Source organism: Suncus etruscus, chromosome 11, assembly GCF_024139225.1.
Source record: "Suncus etruscus isolate mSunEtr1 chromosome 11, mSunEtr1.pri.cur, whole genome shotgun sequence".
In the NCBI taxonomy this organism is placed as follows: Eukaryota; Metazoa; Chordata; class Mammalia; order Eulipotyphla; family Soricidae; genus Suncus; species Suncus etruscus.
This window is the reverse complement of record NC_064858.1, coordinates 31323658-31332437: the sequence shown is the minus strand read 5'-3', so window position 1 is coordinate 31332437 and position 8780 is coordinate 31323658. Positions and strand designations below refer to the sequence as shown.

The window sequence follows — 8780 nt, the reverse complement described above, 5'->3', positions numbered from 1 at the left end:
TAAAATAAATGCTGTAGACAATTAAGAGTAGACAAAAGTATACACAATTTGACTCTGCACTAAGAAATGACAGACTCTGCATGTATATATTTTTATCTCATAATAAAATATAAGGGACATTTAAAACATATTAAACATTACCAATTTATCTTTTTTTTTTTTTTTTTGGTTTTTGGTTTTTGGGTCACACCCGGCAGTGCTCAGGGGTTACTCTTGGCTGTCTGCTCAGAAACAGCTCCTGGCAGGCACGGGGGACCATATGGGACACCGGGATTCGAACAAACCACCTTTGGTCCTGGATTGGATGCTTGCAAGGCAAACACCGCTGTGCTATCTCTCTGGGCCCCAATTTATCTTTTTTTATCCACAAAAATATCTTCTCAGATATACAAGGTGTCTGGTAGTAGGTTACAAATAAGTCAGAATTAGCTAATAGCCTGATTATAAAGGTCTTGGAAGGAGAATTAAAAACTCAAAATGCTCAGGGAAATTAGAGAAATAATTTAAAATGGCAATTTCCCAATTACAACCATCACTTGATTGCAAAATTGGTGAGTGAATGAAAATTAATAGAACATGCAGAGTGGAGTGATATTTAAAATGTGAGATTTTTTTTTGAATAGGTGAGACTGATATACAGCATGTAAAATAAATCAAGGTAAAAAGCAAATAATGCTCATTGGTGACCTTGTCTTTATGACATAGATAATTCACTCATTATTCATGTTAGTTTTCCACCTACCTTGGAAACCAGGAACACACATACTAATAAGACTGCAGCATTGTGGGAAAATTTTCAATAGTTGTCTGTGCAATTATTGAATCTTTAGTATGTTCCAGGCAATGTGATAAAATATTGTGATGCAATATTGTAATGCAATAATGTGATGCAATTATTAAATCTTTAGTATGTTCCAGGCAATGTGATACAATACACACACATTTTATTATTTAATCTTTGGTCAACCAAAAAAAAAACTACTCTTATCTCTGATATATATACTATGACTACAAGTTTATCAAGGTTTTTACAAGATTAGATTGCTACAGCCAATGCATTATACTTTTGATATGACTGAGATTCAGTTAAGTTCTTTAAACTCTGCATTTTGTATATAGCTATGACAATAGCCTCTAGTTTAAATAGGTTTTGACCAATTTGTTATGCTTAAAGCAAGCACTCATTAGGTATTTAATAGTTTGGGGAAAATGGAAAAGGTCTTTGAGTACCCATAGTCAAATGAAGTCAGAACACAGTAATTATCATTCCTTTAAAAGGTAGACAATAAAATATTTATATAAAAAATGGTGCTAGGGGCCGGAGCAATAGCACAACAGTAGGGAGTTTGCTTTGCACACAGCTGACCCAGGAAGGACCTTGGTTCGATCCCCAGGCGTCCCATACGATCTCTTGAGCCAGGAGCGATTTCTGAGCACATAGCCAGGAGTAACCCCTGAGTGTCATTTTAGAGAGGAACTCCTAAAAACGGTGAAATTTGACCTGGCTAAAGATTTCTTAGTTTGCCAAATGCATAAGGCTGATCAGCAGCTTGGTATCAAGCATCATGAGATAAGCATGATTTAAGAGAACTTTTGGTTATGCACATGGTGAAAGTTAGGAGAAAAATGAAAATGTGAAAATGAATAAGAGCTAAATCATGGAAAACAAACTTCTATGGCAGAAGAAACTTTCAATACTAACTTTCAAGCACTGAAGAACCATCAAACTGTGCCAAGCCAGGCATATTTTCATCAGATCATATTTTTCGGATGAAGGAGACAAAAGTATATTAACTAGAAATAAAATAAGATAAAAAGTAGAAAGAGAAGACTGAATAGAGTGAGGGGGTATGCAGAGGAGATAATCAAAAGAACCACAGACAAATTGTGAATTACTGATTTGACTTTTCCACTAGCCCTTTGTATCCAGTCTTGCAACTCCCAAGGCTTTGCCTTGGGTGAAATACCCATCAAAATGATCAAAACCTTATTCCTATTGTTTTAATTAACTCAGAATCATCAACCACTGATTCACAGACTGGTGTCAAGAAACAAGGGTCTGAGCTGCTTTGACTATAGTTGCTGGTCTATGTATCGGTATGCAGAAAGATGCCAGTGCTCAGGAATAAAACGACTAATACATTTTAGTAAAAGTTTGAGGGCCCCTGGTCTAGACTATCTTGTCTTAGTTTAGGAACTTTATTTCCCTGCACTCATCTATCTGAACAAAGGCAAGTATTTCAAGTACTGTGGCTTTCTGCATTTTCACATTGCTGTAGCCTCTGAGTGTCTGACCTTTTGAGTATACAGTTTTGGTTATTATTTGTTGTTAACCCTTCAGTATCACACTATTTAGTTCTGTGTTTTATTTAACACATCCTTATTTTTGTAAAATCATTAACTCCAGCATAAGGGAAGTGAAAGAACTCAAAATAGCAAGTTTGAGGAACTAAAGTTAGAGCACTGTAATGCGTTGTGAGGGAGATATAAATAAGTCTCAAAAGCACAGTACCATTTTATCCAAGGAAGGCCACTAGAAGGCAGTGGAGTTAAGGCTGGATATCAATATCTTTGATATCTAGAGATTGGAGTTGCAGTAGAAACACAATTATTAGGCAAATCATTTTCCTCAGAGTTTTCCAATGAATCCTATATCAGGGCACTGGATCAGAGAGAAAGGGAGAAATGAATAGAAATGAATACAAACCAAGTATTAGGCTTGCTGATGATTTGATGGGGAGGAGTGTTAGTTGATCTCTAGGCATGATGAGGAAAAGGAAATTAAGTGCCAGGAGAGGCATCTAGTGTGGAAATAGAAAACTGTGTTTGGAGATCTCAAGTTTGAAGATTCAGGAATAATTTTAAATGGAGGTATTTAATGGCATATAATAGGATAGGTAAGAAATTGAAGGAAATTTTACATAAGGATAGTGCAAACAAAGCAGTTTATCTTGTTATAGTAAGTTTACACATAGAAGGTTGAGAAGACTTCTGATTATTTATATACACAAACCTTTATTTTCTTTTAAGCAAAAAGTATGGCCTCTTCAAATACAGATTTAACTACAGAATTAATGCTTTGCAATGAGTAATATTTACAAATAAATAATTGAGAGAGTATAAAATTATCGACGAGTTCATGCATTGGCGGGCATAGATTTACAGATTTATCACAGTGTTAATCTATTTGATTAAATCCCCCTCAGCATTACCCAAAGTGAATAATCAATCCAATTGATTGATTTTGGAGTCTCAAGGCAAAAAAGAAGGAATATTTGTGAACAAGGAAGGGAGAATTGAGAAAGAAAAAAATAAAAATGAAGGAAAAAGTGACAGAGAAAATAGTCCAAGAGAGTGAGATCTAACAAACAGGTTTTAGAGTAGCAAGAATGTTGAACTTTTACCTTAGATGAAGGAGGACATGCTGAATTAATGGATACAATTGACAGAATTAGGTCAGGATTAAAAATGGCAGATAAAATATATGGATTATTTTAAATAACTCTCAAGCTTCCACTTGGAGTATTTTGTTGGGCATCACTGCATGCATCAACCCAAGGATACTAGAAACGTATTGTTCCTTCACATATGGATGATGCCAGGTTGGATGTTGTACATGTAAGCTTCAGTTGTTGTAGGGATATATGCATCCTGAAAGAGGAGATGAAATGAAGGTAATGGTTGAAGTCAGAATTGAAGAGTAAAATTAAGAAGTAAAATTGTTTTAGAGAACAGAACTCTAGTATTTTGCTAGCTCTGATGTCACAATACTTTATTCCTCAGCTCAACTATTTTATTTTCTCTATTGTCAGATAGAGCAACTGTCTTTGTTGCTAACATCCCCAGACACAGCAGTTTTCTTTACTTGCTTAGAACAAGTCATAATTTCCAAAATGAGTTTTATTTTAAAGGGATTTCCCCTATTGGGATAACTTCACATGGGTGTGACACCCTCACTTCTATTAATGAGCAGTATCAATTTCACAAGGATTTATCTAACCATTGGGCAGTTTGCATATGTTCACAAATGCCAGAATAAAGGACTGGACCCAAAAATTATGCTGCTGTCTTTCGTTCATTGTAAGTACCTAGTCTGACTTACAGCTTCCATAAGAATGAGAAAGCATAATCAACCTCCATCATGTGCTTGACTTTCCTATTACCTTAGGGGGCATACAGCCTTGCCACCTTATGTTTTGGGCAGTTAAATAGACAGGACATAGTCCTCAGGGGGAGGGGATGGATTCTGCTGGATTTGAACAAAATACAGTTGCTGGAGCAAAATCTTTACTACACAATCTTGGGTTTGTATCCCTGCTAGAGTTTATGGAAAGTTATACTCAGGAAGCATCTAGCATAATGGAATAGCAGACTCGAGATACAAGGTAAATATTTGTTTTCTTCTCTTTTTTCTTATTACAATATTTAAAACTTGCCTTGATATTTGCAAGATAAAATTTGCTAATACCTTGAATATTTTCTTAGTGAACAAATACGTAATATGTTTAAGAAGTGTAGTTAGTAGGCAGTTGGTATAAAATGTTGCTAATACATGTTTTATTGTGAAGATAGTTTATATGTCCTTATAAAGAATATAAGATAATATGTCTTGAATAGTGTTTATTTTAAATTTCATATGTATTTGTTGCATTTATTTCTGAACTATTAAATATAAAAGTCATTAAAATCTCACACTTAATTTCACCCAATTTTTTATTCCTATAGAATGACTTAAAATTGTAAACAGTGATTTTTTTAAATTTATTTGAATTTACACAATTGCAAACAGTAAAAATATTAAGCTTGATCATGAATCTTCTTGTTTTTACTGGAATCCATTTTGTGATTTATGATCCAAATATTATCCTCTTGTTCATCCTTATATTTTGCTCAAGTACATTTAGAACTCTATAATATTTTTGTTTCTTATTTTACTGCTACCTAGTACAGGGAAACATTTCCTCACTTTCTTTGTCTTTTAAAATTTTTAATTCGGTGACTACTTTAACTGAAAAACACAAATTCAACTGACTGGACTATGGTACTAATTGCTGCTTTAGATTAATATGATGAAGTTCTAAACTTCTAAAATTGTGAGTAAGCTATACTTTTAATAGTAATAACCTTTTTTACATATCTTCTTGCACAGAGTAACAGCTTTAAAACATTATTGATATATTTTATTTCAGAACAAAAGTTTTTTTTTTTTTAAAAATAGAAGCCCAAAGAGAGTATAAGAGTAGGGTATTTTCCTTGCTGGCAACTGACCTAGGTTTGATCCCAGGTACCTCATATTGTCCCTGAGCCTGCCAGGAGTGATACCTGAGTGTAGAGCAAGAGTAAAGAGCATTGTGTAAAGAGTGAAGAGTAGTGCATTGTGAGACCCAGAAAACCAAAGCCAAAACCAAAACAAAAATTTAAAATGGTATAGTGTTAAGGCTAAATAATAAGAAATATTATGGTGTTGATTAAAGCAGGAGTCACCAAACTATGGTATGAGGGTCAAATGCAACCTGCCAAGAACATGTATCCAGCCCACCTACTACCTGTTCTTCTTGCCAGCTGGCTCATCTTGGCCCACAGTGCGCATGTGTGGAATGTGTGTACAATCTCCGACTCCCCTCCTTTTCTCTGTTTCTAGACTCCTCCCCTCAGTATCGAGCAGGGGTCCTCAAACTGCAGCCCACAGGCTACTATTGTTCATAAATATTTTTTAAACTATAGTCCCGCCTTCCAATGGTCTCAGGGACACTGAACTGAATCCCTGTTTAAAATGTTTGAGGACCCCTGATTAAGAGTATCAACAAATCATATTAGTAGAACAGTTACTTAGTTACTAATAGCCTTGGTTACTAATATCTTTTTTTGTGTAAAATTGCAACCCCAAAAGTGATTGTATATTCACTACGAGCTCATTTTCCTAAACTTGGTAGTATCAGTGGACTAATGTAAACTTACATGTTAACTGCTGCTGAATGAGTGACCTATTGTACACCATTAATATGTAAGAAAAAATGTATAGGTGCAGTGTATATTTTTTTGATAAATTATGTAAACATATTTGTCACACACTATACTTTAAAAACATCTGTATTTTATTTTGTTATTTTTAATTTATAATACATTTAAACACCATGATTACAAACATGTTTGTAGTGGGTTTCAGTTATAAAAATAGACTATCCCCCTTCACCAGTGCCTCTCCATCCAATGCCCCCATCTCTCTTCCCTCATCCCCTGCCTGTATTTAAGACAGGCACTTTACTTCTCTCACTCGTTATCATTGTCATGATAGTTGTCAGTGTAGTTATTTCTCTTACTGCACTCACCAAACGTTGTGGTAAGCTTCATATTGTTGCCAGTCCTTTTAGCCCTCATCTCTATTGTTTCTGGGTATTATTACAATAATGTCTTTTATTTTTCTTAAATCCCACAGATGTGTCTTTCTCCCTCTGACTTATTTTTCTGTCTCTCTCCCTCTGACTTATTTCAATCAGCATAGTAGTTTCCATATTTATCCATATATAGGAAAATTTAATTTTCCTGATGGCTGCATAGTATTCCATTATGTAGCTGTATCACAGTTTCTTTAGCTACTCATCTGTTGTTGTGTCATCTATATTTTAAACCTCGTACTTAGAAAATATTTTTTATTGGTGAGTGTGATGTAAATAGAGGTCTTTGAATTAGTCCTCATTTGTATCTTAATTCTTTTTCATTAGTCTTGTTTCCCCCATTGCCTTTCCTATGGCTTTTTCCCCTTCCATTGGGGGGTGGTGCTTGTTTTTTTTTTTATTTCAATAAATACTAGTCAGGAGACCTTAATTGAGAGTTACCATCTAGGCTGTGGTTCCAGGTAGTGGAGTGACTGGCTTGTGGGCGAACAGCTTGAAATGTGAGTTTTCTTGCTTGCTAAAACCTCCATATCTGTGTGGATTATTAGTTGTGGGAAATTTCTACTGGATCAACTTCTCCTATCCTCCCCGGATAGGGGCTATGGTATTCCTCTTTCTTTATTGGGGACTGTACAAGGTTCAACCTGACTTAGAACAGCTGAGATACTGTGTTTTGTAAGACATGATGCTGAGTGTATTGTTCCTGGAAGCTCTTAAGAGTGAACTCTGTCACCGTCAATTCTACAGTCTTATGGGTCCAAACTGCACTGAAAGGGCATTTTCACCCATAGGAAAAAACATTACCCCCAACCTTTCCCTACTTCTACCCACATTTAACCATGTTATTTGCAACTTTTGCCTTCAAGGTATTAGATATATATTTTTTTAATTTTCTTTTTCTTTCTTTCTTTTTTTTTTTTTTTGGTTTTTGGGCCACACCCTGCGTTGCTCAGGGGTTACTCCTGGCTGTCTGCTCAGAAATAGCTCCTGGCAGGCACAGGGGACCATATGGGACACCGGGATTCGAACCAACCACCTTTGGTCCAGGATCGGCTGCTTGCAAGGCAAACGCCGCTGTGCTATCTCTCCAGGCCCAAGGTATTAGATATTATGATTAAAAATAAACATTTTTATGGCTGGAGCAATAGAACAATAGTAGGACTTTTGCCTTGCATGTGGCCAACACAGGATGGAGCCCAGTTCTATTCATGGCAACCCATATGGTCTCCTGAGCCTGCCAGGAGTGATTTCTGATCGCAGATCCAGGAGAAACCCCTGAGCATCGCCAGTTGTGACCCTAAAACAAGCAAATGAACAAATAAAAACAAACAAAAAAACACTTTTAGTGTCTAAGGCCTATTATTACTCCTTAATAGTGTCCAAGACATGACTAAAAAGAGAGGAATTTATAGTTAACTTGCATCGTGTCACCCTACATCTTTTAAATACTAGAAAAGTCTCAATTTTGCCAGTACATTTAGAAGTTTCCTATCGAGGTCTATAGGAGAGTGTGATTTTTGCTTCTTTTTTAAATTACTTTATTTAGACACTGGGGTTTATCAGGCTGATTGGTAAGATGTTTATTTTTATTGTTTTATTTATTTTTAACACTACATTTTGGCAGGATTTAACTTGCAGTTTCCTTTCAAAAAAGAATGCTATGTGTTGTCTGAAGTCAGGTAAAAAAGAAACTCTTCATTAATTGACAATTTTCTTTTTTCTTTTTCTTTTTTTTTTCAGGGGAGAGCACGAATTCAGTCCCCAACTACCACAAATTATACAGTCGAGTTTCCCACATTTGGGGAAATCGCAGGGGTCAGCACACCCAGAGTGCAATGGGTGAGCCTTGCCCTGGGGAAGCCACCTTTGTGATCATGGCATCTCCCCTGCCAGGTAAGTAATTGACAATTTTCAAAGTAAAGAAACATATGATTAATAAGTTTTAACATATAAATGTTTGGAAGGGCATAGACAATTTGGTAGTCAACCACCCTCTAAAGCATAGATTCTCAACTGGGGACTATAGTCATCCCTGAGGGTCCTCAATATATTCTTAAGGAACTCATTGGTAAATAAAGGTCTACATTTTGCTTTATTTGAGTGTAAAATAATTCCCTGCATCATATTTCCAATCTCAGGTGAATGGATCTGAAGAAGAGTAGCTGTGAAGGATTAATAAACCAAGCCAGTCAGGAGAGAATCATGGAGTCTGTTTGCTTCTTGACTTATGATCTCTGTGCTAAACCAAACTGACCTTTTTTAAAAAATTAAACCAGGACAAATTCACCAAGAGGGGAGGGTCAAGTGAAAGACAGAAGGACCTATCCAGTTGGACTTTAACAACTTGAAGGGCTTGGTGTAAAGAAAGAGGAAATTGGGGGAATG

General features: G+C 35.8%; 1 non-coding gene across 1 annotated transcript; it reads right to left on the bottom strand.

Moving 5' to 3' along the window:
- Window positions 1–8132: 8132 nt before the first annotated feature.
- Window positions 8133–8296, bottom strand: LOC126023667 (U1 spliceosomal RNA). The gene has a single exon (XR_007500767.1). It is a non-coding gene; the product is annotated as a U1 spliceosomal RNA (small nuclear RNA).
- Between the last annotated feature and the right edge of the window lie 484 nt (window positions 8297–8780).